Source organism: Myotis nattereri (assembly GCF_964212035.1).
Source record: "Myotis nattereri genome assembly, chromosome: 17".
In the NCBI taxonomy this organism is placed as follows: domain Eukaryota; kingdom Metazoa; phylum Chordata; class Mammalia; order Chiroptera; family Vespertilionidae; genus Myotis; species Myotis nattereri.
Genome location: NC_138092.1, coordinates 4288944 through 4307507, shown reverse-complemented (window position 1 = coordinate 4307507; position 18564 = coordinate 4288944). Strand labels below are relative to the sequence as shown.

The 18564-nt window shown below is 43.1% G+C and overlaps 1 protein-coding gene across 1 annotated transcript in view; it reads left to right on the top strand.

Moving 5' to 3' along the window:
- Window positions 1–1581: 1581 nt before the first annotated feature.
- The window catches only part of EFR3A (EFR3 homolog A), a 56739-nt gene continuing 39756 nt past the window's right edge, over window positions 1582–18564 (top strand). Inside the window, exons 1-2 of the mRNA XM_081111107.1 lie at window positions 1582–1786; window positions 7075–7103. The gene's annotated coding sequence lies outside the window, so the exon portion shown is untranslated. The remainder of the gene's footprint in view (window positions 1787–7074; window positions 7104–18564) is intronic.

The following is an 18564-nucleotide window of genomic DNA, read 5'->3' as shown; positions in this document are numbered from 1 at the left end:
ACACTGTGTAATATGAAGCGAGAATTCTCGTGATCCGTCCCCAATGTGTTAATATGTGTTAGCCCCTTGCTGTGGGCCAGGGAGAAATACATAAATCTGAACAGAACATGGGTTTTTGCCATGTTCTGAAAAGTTTGCAGTCCAGTGGTAGAATGCTAACACACTTAGCACAGTTTAATTAGGATTCAAATGGAAAAGTGCTCCAGTGGAGGCAAATGGGGACACTGTGAACGTCGTGGGGAGAAAACCTGGGAGCGGTAAAGACTTCAGAGATAATGAAAACATGCCAGTGTGTGGGAGAAGTGTTGGCCAAGTACTTTGTAGTTTGGCCTTTGCCATTATCAAGACTCTCCCCTCGGACCGGCTTCTGTGACTCACTCTGACTTGCCTCCCCCTCCTCCAGCCTCTTGATGGACTGGCCAAGTCCTTGCTAATTCAAATTCTGCTTCCTTCCCAAGAAATTCAAGGTGACTGTCCCCCACGCTCCTGATGCTTTCTTTTTTAATTTTTGATTTGGGAGAGAGAGAGAGAGACTTGTTGTTCCACTTACTAGTATTTATGCATTCATTGGTTGGTTCCTACATGTGTCCTGACCTGGGATCAACAGCCACAATCTTGGCTTATCGGGGAGGACGCTCTGACCAACTGAGCTCCCCAGCCAGGCCTTCCTTCTTTATCTTCTCTTCTCTCCATGCTGCACAGTATCATTTCTTAACCAGAATGTGGGCACCACCTCCTAGGACAAAGGTTCTTAGATTTAAACATGCATTGGAATCATCCTCCAGTGGGATTCAGTAGGGTTAGCTCCAAGCTTAGAAATCTGCTTTAAACAGGTTCCCAGGTGATTCAGGCACCAAAGGGTCCTGAAGCGCTTTGAGAAAGTGTCAGGCCTCTGTGGCTTCCTCCTACTTCTGGGCGCAGGCTGCCCCCAGCCCCCAGTGCCTGGCGAAGTGCAGGGCATTGCTGAATGCCTGGGCTCCCAGTGCCGCTTAGCCGGGTGACTTAGATGCATCCGTTATTAATGACTCTCGGAGTGTCAAGAAAAATGGCTCCACCAGTGGACTGCCGGCCTCTCTGGAGGATGACTCCCGAGGCGTAAAAATCTCCCTGAAAGTCCCCAGTAGGGCAGGAGGAAATGGCCTTTCCAGTGCTCTCCAAAAATGCGCCGCCATCACCCTAAAGGACCTCAGCGCGTCTCAAAAGACTACAGAAGGCAGGGCAAGTCCAGCAGTTCCTAAGAGAAAAAGCCCACAGTAGCTAGGTGGGTAGGTATGCATGCACCGACAGCAACCACGCTTTTCCTCACAAACATCTTAAACTAAGAAACAGTATTGCTAATGCCCCTCGAATAAGGATTCGTGGAAACGAACATTACTCAAACCTCTAGTTTGACAATAAACGAAGCGCCAGGTGGTTCCGTGCGCTGCCCTCCCCACGTGCCGGGCTCCAGCCCCTCCGCGCTGCCCGCCCCCCAGGCGGAGTGATCGCTTGTGGGCGGAGCTCGGCGACCGGTGGGGGCGGGGCCTGGGCGTCGGCGACGTGCTGACGTCAGGCCGTGCGGACGCCCAACGCGTCGTCCGGCGTGGAGCTGGGCCGGCCCTGGCAGCTGTGGCCGGCATCGCTGCGTGAGCCGCGGGGTTGGCGTCCGTGCCCTCCGCCCTCCGCCTCGTCCCGGCCCCCGCGGCTCGGCGTCGGCGCGTCATGGTGCCAACGGCGTGACCTGCGCGGCCCCGCTGAGCCTGGGAGCGAGCGCCGGCGAGCGCGGCTCGGGTCACCATGCCTACCCGTGAGTGGCCGGCCGGGGCCGGGGCCGGGGTCGGGCCGGGCGGGGGCGGAAAGGCTGCGGCCCGCGCGGCGCGCCCTCCTCGGGGACCGGGCAGCGGGGCGGGGCTGGGAGAGCCAGGAAGTGCCCGCCACCTGCCCAGTTAGTTTCGCTTCGGCTTGGGCTTCCGGGGGGTGGCGCGAGCCCGTTGCACAGATGGGGAAACTGAGGCCGAGCGTTCAGGACGCCGGGCTACTAAGTGGCAGAACGCGTGGTCACCGAGACCTCGGGACGTCCAGGGCTAAGCTCTTTCCCCAGCCCCCTCCCGAGCCAAGTGCAACTTGATGGGCCAATGGAGGTGACGGCGGCCCCATCGCCGGCGCCTTCCCACCTCCTTGGGGTCCAGGCGTCGCCTGGTTGGATGCATAGGCCCAGGGTCCTGCCCCGTGGCACCCCAAGTCCTCGCCACACGTCGGGGGGTTGAAGTAGGTGTGCTTTGGGGGAGCCTGTTAGGGTCAGATGCCCCAAATCGTGGCTGCTGGTCCACCTGATGCGGTTCACCTGGCAGGTCATTACACAAACACGCCGTTGGGTGTAGGGCTCCTCACCTGACACTTTGAAGAAGAAGATTCCCGAGTTTGGGCCCCGGGATCTACGGGGAGAGACCGTAAAGTGCAAGAATCACGGAATGGTGGAGGCATCTGCACGGTACTACCCGCGACCCATTTTAAAACGACCCAGGGAATGGAGACTCAGTGGCCCGGTCTGGTCTGGGTGGAGCGGAGGCATGAGGAGGGTTGGAGTCGGCTCCTTGGAGTGAGTGCTCTGCCCTGCAGAATCTTCCGGGGCTTGTCGGCTCGTGTTCCTTAGCTTCATAAGCCCTGACTGGTGGACATAGGGGACACTGGATTTCCAGGTCAGCCTCAGATGCACGTTTTGTCTAGTGGCGGGTAAAGAGGAGGTATTTCCTGACACTAGAAAGGTTGATGTGATTCTGTGGCAAGCCTTCAAATCATGTTGATACAAAGGTTACTGTAACTCCTCACAGGTGTGTGGGGTAAGGTGGCTTTTGTTTTCTTAATACAGCAGTCTGTGGCCTTCACTCTTGTTGGGTTTTGTATTTTTATTCCTCTGGATTGGAGGGTTACTGTCATCGTTGTTGTCACTTTGTTATTTCTGAGTTCGTGTTATTCCGTAACTATTTGAGGTGAGCCAAAGGAAGAGGGTGAGCGCCTCTGCTCTTGAAAGTGAAGGCTTCCCGGGGATTTCCTGGTGAAAGGGCACCATGAGAATCCTGTGAAAGTAAACACGGTGCTGGTTATTATGTTCTAAGGCTGTGTCGCTTCATAGAGTGGATATGGGAAACACGCTTCTTTTAAAATGTGTGATTTGCAATGCAGGATGGGCCCTGCTGTACTTCGCACAGTTGGAATGCAGATTCCGTGATCTGACTGGAAGACAAGTAAAATGTTTGTTATTAATCATTGTTATTGTTAATATTTATTATGGTACAGCTGTAATTGCACAAGACTGTGGTCCCAATTGCTGGCACCCCTGTGAAGTCAGTAGTGTTCATCTTGCCTTTTCTTTTTGTGGCCAGCACCTCCCAAATTGCTGGGATAGTGCAGTGGACAGTAGCACTGGTAAGGAATTCTGTGTGTAGGATGAATTTCAAGCATGTTAAGTGCATAAGCAGAAGTAGTAAAATTATTCCTTTCTTTTAGGGATGCTTTTAGGAAGAAAACGCTCTCCAAATAAGCTAACTTTTGCCAAAAGGAGTTAAGAGCCTCTCTTACAAATCTAACCAGCTCATCCTTCAGGGTTTAGTGAAATAAAGGTGATGCTTTTATGTAAAGTGAAGGTGTTGGAGATGATTATTAGGGTCTCCCAGGCTATAATTCTGAAAGTGACATTTGCTCCAAGTCAGAGAATTACTCTGCTCTTGCTCTTCGGTTACTTGTGTGGAATATCGATGCTCTCAGTGATGAGTAGAATCCAAGGGAGCATGGAATACCCTTGAAGGCTAAGCACTTGCATAGCTCGTGAATGTTAACAGGAGCGTGATTGTGGTTAGTTGGGGGAGCTATAGACCAGCAGTCGCCAACTGGTGGTCCACAGACCACTGGTGGTCCGTGAGGTCTGAAAGGTTGGTGACCGCTGCTATAGGTTCTTCAGAAAGAACTCCCTGCAGGATGGATGTCTGACAGAAGCTGCTGTGACAAGAACAATGAACAGTCACTAAGCACAGATTTCAAGACTATTCCACTAAGCCATCTTCTCAGACCTTAATTTGACACATCATTTCTCTAAAACCTTTTATTTAATCCCCCCCTTTTAAAGGATCATTAGGAAACATTTTAATCTTAAAGATTTTCCAAGCCTGAATCAGAATTTGAGTGGGAGAAATGTTAAAGCTTATTAACTCATTCATTTTATTTTGCTTATCAGGAGACTGAGCCTCAGTAAGTTTCAGTAACTTGACTGAGGTCACATGTCTGGGCCCGGTAACCCCTAACCACGAGGAGCACAGATTACTGGCGTGCGTGGAGCCTTCTGTGTCTGTGCATCGCCTCTCCCTCTCCCACCCTCCCGCCCACTCTCTGTGTGTGCTGCAGAGTGACAGCTGAAGAATTTCTTTCTCACAGTGACCTTTGGCTTACCACTGCTTTGGTTACCATCAGATCTCATCTCTTAGTGTGTCCCCACTTATGGGGACCGAGGGCTGCATTTCCGATGATGGATGGTGGGAGATAAGTCTGGAGATGGAGATGGGAGCCAGAATTGGAAGGAATTTATATGCCATGCAATGAACTTGACTAATGTTGGGTTTATGTTGTCACAGTCACAGTTAAAGGGGCTACCTATTTTATAAGCATACTAGCAGTTGCCAGCTTATAAAACTTAAAATTTGCTGTTGAATTAATGACTTAGTACTGATTGTGTGCCAGGCAGTGTATGTTATGCTGTGCATGAATTATCTTTTTTAAAAGTACTTCCCACTTTGAGAGAGGCCCTGTGTGACCTCCTGGAGAAATGGAGAGATTGAAGTTCAGGGAAGGGGAGTGACATGTCTAATGACAGTGATAGAGCTGGGATTGGAACTAGATGGGTCTCACTTCAAAGTCAGACTGCTCTGAGCCAGACAGGAAATGAATCTGCAGTCATCAGATACTGTCAGTTTCTTTTAACACCGTCCCTTTTGCTAAGCACTGTGCCTAATTGCATAATTGGTGCTTGATAAATATTGAATGAATGATTGATTGAATCTTAACTGGAGTCAGAGAAGTTATTCTTTGGATACCATAACCTGAAATAACTCTCCCCCCCCCCCCCACCCCGTGAAAACAGTGTTATAACATTTTTATAATTATGGTTAGGTTCTTAGCAGGTGTGCCTGTTCATATTTGCAAGGCTTGAGACAGGCATGCAAATGGAGGCTGCAGATCACAGTGTAAGTCGGGTTTTCTCAGTCTTTGCACGAGGGAAGTCTTGGACTGAGTACTTTTGTTTGGGAGGTGAGGGCCTGTCCTTTGTATTGCGGGGGGCTGTCCTGTGCAGTGCAGGCTGTTTAACAGCATCTCTGGCCTCTACCACTAAGGCTGGTAGTATTCCTCCCTGTCCCCCAAAGTCGTGACAACAGAACTATCTCCAGACATTGCCAGATGTTCCTGGGGTACAGAATTGTCCCTGGGTTGAGAACCACTGGTCTGAATATTTAAACGCTATAGATGAAGCTGTGCCCACAGCCTGAGTCCCTGCAGCCTGCTCCCCAGAGATCGCCTTCTCAACCTGGAGGCCCGAGGAGCCTGCAAGCCCAGTTCAGTCAGCAGGGAACTGTTGGGTCAGAGCAGAGTCTGGCCTGCCCCTGGCCTGGCATTGACCCTGCCACAGTCCACAGGGAGCCAGAGCGGACAGGTTCCTCTCACCCAAACCTCACTCTTCCATCTCTGGAGCTCCAGACAGTCCTAAGCACCTCCCAGAACTCTATCACCCGGGCAGAAGAGCAGGCATGAGCAGGCATGAGGAAGGGGCCCTGCCCCTTGGGGAACTCTCTCTACCTAGACTCCCACGTGGGTAATTTCAAGTGGACAACTTTAATAAAAACAGTTATCTTTCTTTGGTGATCTAGGCTCTGATTTCCACTGTCACCTCTCTGTCCCCTCCCCAGCCCATACAGCCCTCTAAAAGGGAAGGAAGTCTGTAGTGTTTTGGGAGGCCGAGGTCCTTTTATTCTGAGTCAAATGAAGGTACTAGTTCTTAGGAGAAAACCATGTTTTACCCATTACCTAGGTCACCTTTGGTATGGAATGGTCAGGTTATGTATAGTGTGTTCGTAGTCATGGGATGGGCTGCAGTGGACAAATCTGTTTCCATATAGTCTATCACAGTCTCCCTTTTGATTACTTATTACTGTTCTCTACCACTAAGTATTATTAGACAGCAGGATTTCAGTTTTTATTTAAAAAGAACTAGCACTACTCAGGTATTTTTTAAAATATTTTTTATTGATTTCAGAGAGGAGGAGAGAGGGAGAGAGAGATGGAAACATTAATGATGAGAGAATCATGGATCGGCTGCCTCCTGCATGCCTCCTACTGGGAATCGAGCCCACACCCGGGCATGTGCCCTGACCAGGAATTGAACTGTGACCTCCTGGTTCATAGGTGGAAGCTCAATGATTGAGCCACACCACCCAGGCTCCTCAGGGATTTTTATTGGACCTCTGAATGGTACAGTGTTTCTGTGTGCACACCGGTTCCAGTACAGACTCCATTTTTCCATGTCAGTTACCCTCTGTAGAAAGTGAGCACCCCTTCATCCAAGGGGATGGTACAAAGGTTTTATTGATATCATTGGAGGAAACCAGTCGCTGACATTCTCAGAAATGGAGAGGAGGGCACAGAATGTCGCGATATGGCCCGCACCACTTTAAGGAGGAAGAGCAGTAGATAAGACATGAGCTGTTTGTCTAGGCTAAGGGTTCCTAAATATTTTAGCAGAATGAACCCTGTTGAGAACCTCATGCAAGCCATGATCATTCTTCCCCAGAAAATCCAGATTTCACTTGAAGTTTTGCATAGTTTCCAGAGATTGGAGGGCACACTGAGGTGAATCCCCGGACAAATGGAGAGGACCCGAGTGCCACTGACAGTTGTTCTTTGCGCAAAGCATCGAGACTCCGGTTGTGGAAGAATATCATCCTTTGCCAGATATATCACGCCATTCTAAATATGTCTTTCTGCTGCTTTAAACGTTCCGCCTAATTTTGTACATCTGCTCATTGTTTTTTCTTATTTCTCTGTCTCTGCTAGCCTACTGAAATCTTCAAATTTTAATGTAGGTGAGTATCCAATAGGTTTTTTTTTTTTCAAATCAGCATCTCTGAAGACAGTTAACTTAAGAATCTTAGGGTCACCACAGAAGGAACTGAAGGAAAGGGAAAATGAAACTGAATTGAATTTGTAGCTAAAAAGAATATTTATATCAGTCATTAAGAGGAAGGTGAAGCCAAGTGGATTAAGTGTGCCGTTCGGCTGGTAATGATGTACTAGAACCCAGGTCATCTGCACACTGGGGTGGGAGGTTCTCACAGCTACATACGCCGTGCTGCCTTCATGGGGGGAGAGAAGGGAATAGGCTAGAAGTATAAAAATCTGGCTAAAGGTTTGAAGGATTTGAAGTTAATATCAAATATAAAACTATTTGTGGCATTTATACAAAACAGAAAGCAAACCACCCAAAACCCTGCATGGTTAAAGTACCACCTACACCAGTGATGGCGAACCTATGACACACGTGTCAGAGGTGACACGTAAACTCATTTTTTTGGTTGATTTTTCTTTGTTAAATGGCATTTAAAGATATAAAATAGATATCAAAAATATAAGTCTTTGTTTTACTATGGTTGCAAATATCAAAAAATTTCTATATGTGACATGGCACCAGAGTTAAGTTAGGGTTTTTCAAAATGCTGACACGCCGAGCTCAAAAGGTTCGCCATCACTGACCTACACTTTAAAAGTCTAAGTACAAATGCTTGGTAAAGAGTTAGGGGGAAATTATTCTTCTTCATTAATAAAGAAACGCTAATTAAAAGCTGAAATCATTTTTGGATTGTCACTTTTTTTTTCTTTATTGATTAAGGTATTATATATGTGTTGTTATCCTCCCCATTGCCCCCTCCCCCCCCCCCCCACCGCACCCCCTACCCATGCCCTCACCTCCCTGCTGTCTGTGTCCATTGGTTAGGCTTATATACACGCATACAAGTCCTTTGGTTGATCTCTCCCCCTTACCCCCACCCTCCCCTACCTTCCCTCTGAGGTTTGACAGTCTGATCGATGCTTCTCTGTCTCTAGATCTATTTTGTTAATCATTTTATGTTTTTCATTATATTCCACAACTGAGTGGGATCATGTGATATTTATCTTTCTCCGACTGGCTTATTTCACTTAGCATAATGCTCTCTAGGTCCATCCATTCTGTTGCAAAGAGTAAGAGTTCTTTCTTTTTTACAGCAGCATAGTATTCCATTGTGTAGATGGACCACAGTTTTTTAATTCACTCATCTGCTGATGGGCACTTAGGCTGTTTCCAGATCTTAGCTATGGTAAATCGTGCTACTATGAACATAGGGGTGTATATATCCTTTCTGATTGGTGCTTCTAGTTTCTTGGGATATATTCCTAGGAGTGGGATCACTGGGTCAAGTGGAAGTTCCATTTTTAGTTTTTTGAGGAAACTCCATACTGTTCTCCACAGTGGCTGCACCAGTCTGCATTCCCACCAGCAGTGCACAAGGGTTCCTTTTTCTCCGTATCCTCGCCAGCACTTGTGAATACACTTTTTTAAACAATAAGAGGCAAAGGCAGGAGAGATGGCAGAAGTTTAAATTGGCACAACCTTTTCGGGAAGTCACTTGGCAATATTTTATCAGTGCTACGATGATGCTTCTACCCATCGCATTGCCCAGTAATTTCACTTTGGACTCTATCTTTTAGAAATGATTAAAAACGTAGACTACACCAGGTTTATATGCTGAGATGTCTAGCACTGTAATATTTATAAAGTAGCAAAACCCCGGAAAATTCAGTATCCAATAATGGGGATGCGCACATTGAGTATAGAACAGCCTTACAACAAAATATCATGTAACCATTAAAAATTATACTGATGAAGGTGCTGGGATTATGAGTTATTTTTAGTTCCTCTTTCGTAATTTGTGTTTTCCAGATTGTCTACAGTTAGTATTTATTCTACAACCAGGTGCTTAAGATTTTTTACAACTTTAACATAATTTTTGCAAAATTTTTATAATCCTTTCAAAAACCTGAAGTGAAACATTAAACTCTTACCTTGATCTCGTTCTTTGTTTAGCCCATAGAAAAGAATTTTGAGTAACTGATCAAAAGTTGGGACTGAATATGCGGCTTAGTACAGGAGTAGGGGACGTCCGGCCTGCAAGGCTGTCTTGTTCTTTCTTTTGCATATTTATTAACTGTTTGCTAACTTTAAGTATTATGAAATAGCAGCATTCTAACTTTTATTAAAGAAGGAATCACAATTCAGGGCCGTATAAGGCCTGCAAAATCATTTGGTCTGGCTCTGCCGAGGCATTAGGGGTGAGTTAATTACATGATTACCAAATATAGCAGGCTAATTTTTAAGTTGATAATTTTGTATGGCCCGTGAATGATGTTATAAATATCCAAATGGCCCTTGGCAGGAAAAAGGTTCCCCACCCCTGGCTTAGGAGAACAGTGCATTTGCTATCTGAGCTATTGCTGTCTTGCCAGAAATTGCAAAATTCTGTGAATGACTTTGGGCAATGGTTGGTGAATTATGTTGCTCCTGGATAGAAAGTAAAATAATGGGGCTTTTTTCTTATCATTGGTATTTTATTCTGAAAGGAGAAAGAAATTATTTCAGATTATTTCTGATTATTATTTTACTAGAGGCCCAGTGTATGACATCGTGCACTGGGTTGGTTGGGGGCAAGGTCCCTGAGCCCGGCCTGCGCCCTCTCGCAGTCCAGGAGCCCTTGGTGGATGTCCAGCTAACGGTTTAGGCCCGCTCCCTGTGGGAAGCAGGCCTAAGCCACCAGCCGTGAGCCCGGCTCAGGGCTTCTGGCTGAGCGGCGCTCCCCCTGTGGGAGTGCACTGACCACCAGGGGGCAGCTCCTGCATTGAGCGTCTGCCCCCTGGTGGTCAGGGCGCAACATAGCAACCAGTTGTTCTGCTGTTCGGTCGATTTGCATATTAGCCTTTTATTATATAGGATGAAACCCTAGAACAGTGGTTCTCAACCTTCCTAATGCCACGACCCTTTAATACAGTTCCTCATGTGGTGACCCCCAACCATAAAATTATTTTCGTTATGCTGCTTCATAACTGTACTTTTGCTACTATAAACAATATGTAATTATATATGTGTTTTCCGATGGTCTTAGGCGACCCCTGTGAAAGGGTCGTTCGTCCCCCAAAGGGGTCACGACCTACAGGTTGAGAACTGCTGCCCTAGAAGGTTGAGATAAATCATTATTTAAGTGCGGAATTTATAGGTTTCTCTTTCTTTTTGTGGAATGATTGTGTGCTGTGGAATGAACACAATTCTGAGGAAGTGTAATCACAAAGTGAATGTTAGTAGTCCCTCCTATGATTAATATGTCAGACTTGTCAAAATTCTTATCATCCACGCTTGCCAGCTTCATTCAGTTCTTGAAACGAGCCTGCTTGCACTTCTGCTCTGAAACACAGGAGCTGCTATTACTTTTCCTCTTTCCATGTAGGCTGTCTTGTTCTCTCTTTTGCATATTTATTAACTGCTTGCTAACTTTAAGTATTATGAGATAGCAGCATTCTAACTTTTATTAAAGAAGGAATCACAATTCAGGTTTTTTTCATTGTACCTCTGAATTGCTGTATTCTAAAATCAGGCGTTAAACCTTCTGCCCTCCTAAATGCCATTAGTTTTTCTTATTGTTCTTAGTTGGTGAGTTATTCACTGTACCTTGTCCTATCATTACCTGAACTGCAGTAGTTTTCCTGGATGATGCTAACTGTTCCTCACACCCCTGCTATTTAATTGGCTTTTTCATGTCTTGGCAATTGGCTGCAAAGTTCTCTGTGCTGTGGTTGCACTTAACTTTAAATGGCTTTAAATGGGTCTCACTCCTGCTGGGCAGAGAAAATGAAATATAAAGTGTTCATGTTTGCCATTATCAGTTCCTGGGATCACATAGATTTTGCAGGAGGAACTTGGCCAGCTAAAGTACTGGCCTGGACGTGGAAAGGAGCGGCTCATTTGTGACATCTGACTTCCACTGACTTACAGACTTAGTTGTAAGTTTACTAGCTGTTGGAGCCATTAAATGAAAAATATTGCTGCTCTCTTTGTTACCATCTTGATAGGTTCCAGCAACACGCTGGTTAAGGGCTGAACAACTTTAAATCTGTGTCCAGGGGTTCTAAGAACATTAGGGAGGGGTGAGCATGGTTAAGTTGGGTTTGGCTGTAGAGTTTTTGCAATTTTAGATTAAAGAGTTAATTCAAAATTAACTCTTTAATCTAAAATTGCACTGCTAACAATTTGAGTATTTGCTGAGAGTGAAATACTTTTTAAAATCAGTCCTTTAAAATTTTCAAGAAAAAATAAGTTTTTTATAGTTGCAGTAATAAAATGAATGCTATAACTGTATGCAAAGTCCCAGGTTCCTTGTGTGTAATGCTGCGGAAAGTTGCTGTTTTTTCTTCCATGAATTAGTAGTGTAAGTCTTGACTTTGAAATTGAGGAAAATCTAGTAATACATTGAAATCTTAATGGTAGCATCACATTTTGGTTTATGATTCATTTAAAAATATTGACTAGAAAAGATTGGATTGCCTTTCTAAACGTTTGATTAACAGAAAACTCAATTGTATATACTAACTGTGACCATTTTGTGTGTGTGTGCACGTTAAAAGAATACTTGAAAATTTCAAGATGTCTTAGGATTTTGACTTTGTGTTACCTAAGTCTCATATATGGAACGAATACAAAATGTTTAGAGTTTCTGAGCTTTAGTTAGAAGTTTGAGGAGACTGTATCCAGCATTGAGCCTTAAAGGTTTAAATTAGTAATTTAATATTTTTAAATTAAACCTTTTATTTAGCTAGGCTTACTCAATAAGTGCTAGGTTGTATTTTGCTGTCTTCAAACTTTGGATAGAGAAATAACTTAAAAATATACATTCTGTTTAGATACATAATTAGAGTGCTACCTATCTTTTCCTTTACTGTTTGATCAGAAAACCTAATCATCTCAATTCAAATGAGAGTCTTTAACATGGCATAGACACTGTAGGTGTTGTCAAATCTATAAGAGAAGCAATGCTGTTGGTATATTACATGTATTTGTTCTAAAAATAATTTTGGGAGTCACAAACCCCCTACAAATTTAACACTTTTGTTACTCTTTGACTAATGAGAAAATAATTTTTTTTTAAAATTTAAGTTTTTGAGGAATTTTATAGGTGTTTTTAATTTTGCCTGAAATAACTCATATCCATCTTGTGAAATATTCAGAGGATTTTGAAAAAATTTTATTTATTTTTAATTTTGAAATAATTATCGATTAATAAGAAGTTACAAAAAAGAGTATCCAGGTAGGTCCCTTCATTCTGTATAATATGAAGTAATATCTTGTATAACTATAGTACAGTATCAGAGCAGAAAATTGACATCGGTACTGTCCACAGAGCTTACTCAGATTTCATCAGTTTTATGTTGCTCACATACTTTAAAAACACACACAATTACATATGGAAAAAATGTGATTCCACTTGTAATTCTCAATAGTGCTACTGACATTATCATAAAGGACATTTAGTTAATATTTTATCTATTAAATAAACAAGGGAGTCATACACTATTTCAGTTCTGCCTCATCTAATTGCTTACCTCCGGAGATTGGGACACAGGAGCGCTGTACTCCCTCCAGGACTGCACCTGGGCACATCTGCAGAGGGCTGGGCACCCAGGTCCGGACATGGTGCTAGAAGTAGCGGGGACCCACATGCTCCGTCTAACATTGGTGGGGACAGGGTAGGAGCCTGTTTCTGTCCTGGTTGCAGCTCTGGTTTCTGTGTCATCCATTGACTGGCTTCTTATTGTTTTGTGAACTAAGCCAACCTCAGATGAAATGAATAGAGAATTATATTTTCTGAGTTTAATATTTGTAGTAATTTTTTTTCGTATGATGATCCCAGAAGGCTTTTCACGTGCGATCTTTCAGGAATATATTTCCTTGGTCAGATTATTCTACATTTTATTGCTCTTGTCCTTGTGTTACTCCAAGTAATATTTCATTTTTTCAGTTAAATATGATATACACAGTAAAGTCAAGTCTAAGTCTAAGATCTATAAATTGATTTTGTAAGGAGGAGACTATCTAATACATTTTATTGTATTAAAAATTGTAAGAGTGGGGAAGAAACAGATGTGGAATATAGACCAGACACTAGGTGACTCTGAATAAAGTGTTTCTTCTACAGACAGTAACTCAGAGCAGTTTCGAACAGTTGTGTATAGCCAGGAATTACAGTCCATGGGAAGACCATCCTTTAAGACAGAACTGGAGCTTTTATTCCCTTTATTGCCTTTGTTGTCATCCTCTTTTCCATAAAGCATATGCGCCTGGGAATAAAGAACCAGCAGTGAAACTGAGAATGAATGGAGAGGGGGTATAGAATTACACGTGGAAAGAACCGGGTAACAGAACACTCCGCTAATGGATTACAATCCCTTTAAAAGGAACACTTTCCTGAAGATAAGACTGTTTTGTTCCCGTGTCTTTGACCCCTATCTAATTAGTTACCAAACCCTTTTGATGCTAAGTTTGTGCCACCTCCCCCGTTCCTTCCTTTCTAAGCTCTGGGTCTGGTCGTTAGAAAATGCATTTTGACTTTTTTACCTGCCAAGTAAGTTAGAGATGCTTGGGTTGTTCCATCTGACTGTAATTCACTGTCCCAGCTTATCCTTATAGTTCAGTCTACTCATTCTTCAGGGGAGCTTCAGCCCAGGCCCGTGTCCTCCCTAAAACCTCTCCATACTCGAGCTGCAGGTGCTCTCTCTCCTCTGAACCGTGGCCCTTATAGCCTTGTGGTCCACTTGACATTGGACATGTCTTGTCCTCCTCTCTGAACGGTGGCCCTTATGGCCGTGTGGTCCATTTGATATTGGACATCCCTTGTCTTCAAACATTGTCAAAATATTATTGTAAAATTCAATTACTACAAAGGCTCCTTTGCCTTTTCAAATAGATAGTTCCTTTTAAATCCCCTATAGTCCTTAGCACAGTGTCCTGTACATATGTGTTAAAGTACAGGAATAACACCATAGTACAGGCTTTATATATGTATATGGTATGTATACATATTTATATCTTCAGTATTTGATACTTGGGAGGGCTGTTTAGTGAGTGGGACTGTAATATTTTAAATCCTTTTAATTGTATGAAACGAACGTGTTGTTCTGGTACTAACTTTATGTGTAATTTGACTTTTAATTTTAACCTTGAAGGGAATATGTGGTGCAGACTCTTAAAGAGTTTTGGACACCACAAGCTAGAATCTTGAAGTGATGAATTTTTAAAATCTAATAGAAAAAAAACAGCCTGTCTCTTTTCACCTTGATTATTGATTACCGCCAGGCCTAAAAATAAACCATTAATTGTTTAAACTGAGTCAGTTGACATTGTCATCTATACATTAGAGAAATCATATTGTTCTGGCATTTATTTAGTGGATAGTGTACTTTGTCATTATTTTGATTCTTATAGCACATATTAGAGCAGATATTAAATTCATTTTGTCTGTCAGTAAGCTTTGGGTCTACATTCATTTAGTAAAGCAACATTTTTTAAAATAATGTCTGCTGTATTTCAGACATGCACAATAATGAATAAGATATGGGCTTTATGTTAGAGTATCATGTTCTAGTGGTAAAGTCAGATATGTATATAAATAAGTACAATAAATTGTTACAAGTGCTATGGTAGAAATATACATAAAGGACTAAAACCCAGTAATCACAGCTATTCCTATTTAAAAGTATGAAATTTTATGAGCCCTAAATATGTCAATGAATTCCTAATCCATTATAATTTAGAATTAATTAAGGTGATATAATTGCTATGTAGAAGGTGTAGATACTGTTATGTTTTGCTCTTAAAGATCAACCTGCTCCAAAGCCATACAGTTGATTCCCATGCTGGGATCTCAGCATTCTTCAACTCCAGGGGCAGTGTTAGCAAGTTATTTTTGATTTAGAGGATAGTTTTATACCAAGTACCCAGTACCATGGTGGTATTTAATAACAGAGGCATTGATAGATTAGTAACAGTTTAATATGAAGACATTAATATTTCCAGTTAAATTTAAATTATCACTGAATAATATAGTCAGTCAAAAGTGTAAGTAGCTTATTTTAAAAAGGGTCTTTATTAATTACCCAAACCCCCAAACTTACAGAATTGCACAGGAAAGCAAATGTCATCACAGACTAGAAGTACTTGCTGGTGGACTAGCCACTTACAGGTAAGCAGAATTCTTCCAGAACCTTTGTGTGCCCAGGTGCCTGATCCATACCATGAGGGCTTCTGTGCCGTTCCTCGAATCCTCTTATGGATATGTTAGGGCAGGTTGGAAATTAATTCTAAATCTTCCCATCAAGGGAGGGTGTTAGAGGCGTGGCTAGGGGACATTGGTGAGTCCACATGAAAGTGGTATTAGGGGAGCTAGGAGGAAGCTTGTCTTAGGGTGTTTTAAAAAAGAAATGGTTAAAAAAAAGAAATGGTTAACAGGAGTATGCAAATTTTACTAAAAAGATATTAACCTGTTTTAAGTGAATTCTACATTATAGGAAATTTTTATTTCAATTTAGAACTTATAACCCTGAGAAGCAGGTAGAAGGATTTTCCTGTGTATTGAACAACTTGCCCCATAAGCCTGGCACTGTTGGGGGATCATAATTTTTCTCTTTCCAACCCTGTCCCAGTTCCATTTTCTCATAGCTTAGTTATTCCACTTGAGACTTCGTGTTTCTCCTCCCAAGTGTATCATTAGCAGGGTTCTGAATGCCACATGCTCCGGAAGTATAGTGGGCTACCTTCTTTATATGCTGGGATTAAATGTAAAGGAAGAATTCATGTTGCTCAGACTTGCCAGTTGCTTCAGGCTTTTGGTGATGTGCTTAGCCCGGTTTTTTCCTTGGAAAAGAGAATATTGGGAAGAGGTCAGAAGTAAGAAAAGGAGGAATTAAAGGAATGCTTTAAGGAAAACAGTTTTAAGTACTTCTATTTTCTTATTTGAACTTTATGAAAATCTGCTTTTCTTCAACTAGCAGTACGAATGCTTGCATGAGATCCTGTTGACGCTGTTGGGCCCCGCCAGCAGAATTTGATAAGGATATTATCAGGTTCTCGATAGCTTTACATTTGATGTCAGTAACAAGCCGATGAGCTCCATTACGCTGGTGCCCTCTGCTAATCAAGTACAAGTAAAGTGAGCTCGGCGCTGCCTGCGCAGTAGGTGGAAGGACCTGGGGCAGGAAGATCGGCTGGAAAGCCACCTCCGACAGCATGAGAGACTACGTCCAGGTCCCTGCGGCCGACCTCGAAAAGCCTTACGAGCTGACTCCGACCAGGGAGTCCACCGCATTCCTGTGCCTGAGTAGGTCCAGTGATTTCCTTGTCGTTCTGCTTGTGATGCTTATATGTTCAGCATTCTCTTATTTTAAGTATAGTTGATAGTTATTTCTTTTGTGATTATTGTCATAGTCATTATAACTTTATCTTCAATATGGTCTCGTTTTATAGAAACTCAAGTAAATGGCTATTTTAAACCTGGTTTTATTTCTCTGTAGTTGGTAGTTTTTCAGTTATGCTAAGTGGTCAAGAAGGTGTTTGTTTTTGTTTGTGTGGGGTCCTGTGGGGAAACTTGATGTGATCTTTATTTTCTTGCGCAGAAGTGCATTCCTCATCTGTTAGGCACATTCCTGCAGCCTGTTCATTGGGCATGGAATGCGGAATGCTCAGATGTTTAAAGGGATTTAGAAGTTGTTCAGTACTTGAATGTCGTGTGGCAATGACCCCTTGAAGTCATCAGAGAGGCTGACTCCCAGCTCCTCTCCTTGCCAACTGTGATGGGACAGACGGTGCCCCTGAGCCTCCCTCCGCATTCACAGAGGGGAGTGACCGCCCAGCGGGAATGAGCGCTCAGATGAGTAACTGGTAGGTGCCGAGGCTAGCACTGTACACACCATGTCCAGGAGAGGCAGGCACCCCTGTGCTGCCGTTCTGGAAGCTTCTGTGAATCACCTGTGAAATTGGTTGAGTTTTAGGTGGTTGCTTTACAGCAAAGGTTTTGCCATTGTTGGGAATACTGTCTCAAGGGCCTCAAATACCTGTTAGGCTTCTCTTACTGCACTACCACCAATAGCTAGCCTTTTATTGACTGCTTACTGTATGTTACACCCTTCATAAGAACGTCACATATAATTGTATTTAATTTCCCAATAAATATGGAAAATGCATGGTTACACCTATGTAACTATTGTGGAAATGCACGAGAAGAGAAAGTAACCCGCCCACCCCAGGTCTGTCTGTCTGTCTGTCTGTCTGTCTCCAGGGCCCATGCCCTGTAACCCCATGCTGCCTATTTGGCATTTTGACTTTTTATTCAGCTGTCTCCCTCAGTAGACCTAAGATTTCTGAAAGTAGGAACTGAATAATGTGTGTATCCCAAGTTCAGATTTTTTGAGGCCTCTTTAAACTAAGCGCAATATAGAATATCAGAAAGTGTCAGTGTGACTGACATTTCATAGCGTATTAAGAATCCTTAACTACTGAGCATAATGTAGCTACCATCCTGATGGGAAACTAGGAGCCCTGAGACCTGTTTTAGCCCCTTTGCTATGACAGCAATTTGAATTTACTGTTTGGCCTCACATTAGTGTTCGCAAAGTGTCTTTTCATTTTCTTACCAGACTGTAAGCTCCTTTCGTTGTAGCATACCTGGGCTGGTGCTCAGTGCCCTGCAGGAAGTTTGGTTTAAGTTCTTTCAGTGCGTTGGCATTTATCTGAAGTATATCTGTGTTACGTATAATGAACACAGAAACCTGACTTGCTTATTTGGCTGTTACCCTTGATTTTCTTGGTAATAATCAGACCTTTGTTTTGATTTTGGACTCTAAAAAGAGTGCAGATGTTTTTGGTGTTAGTTAATGTGAAAAAAAAAAATCCCCCTAATGGATTCTTTGCCATTTGTTTCTTCTTCTATTAAAGTAAAAAGCATCCTAAACAATGGATAGCATTTTATATTACCAGCCTAAGTATAGACTACTGAGTTATTCACTGCTTTTTTTAAATAGCAGATTATAAACTCCTCAGGGGCAAGAAGCTTGTGTCTTTCATACTTCCTTGTATCTTTGGCATCTAGCATGATACCACGCAGTAGGTGCAAATGACATATTGGGCAGTTGATTGATTTGACCACTAATATCTACTGTGTGTGGGAAGAGCCTGGGCTTGTAGAGTTAGCATTGGGTTCTCACCCAGCCACTGCTGTAGAGTGAGTTATGTGGTCAGTTCTGCTGCAATTATAATACCTCACTAGTTTGCGAGTATGTTAAATAACGTATGCATTATTTATGTGTGTAAATTTGTGCATGTATGTTTTGTGATTCCTAAAGATGCTGTATGCATTTTAACTGTCCTGCTTTCATCATGTCTTTTCATGGCTTCACTCTACTGCAGATCTGGACCAG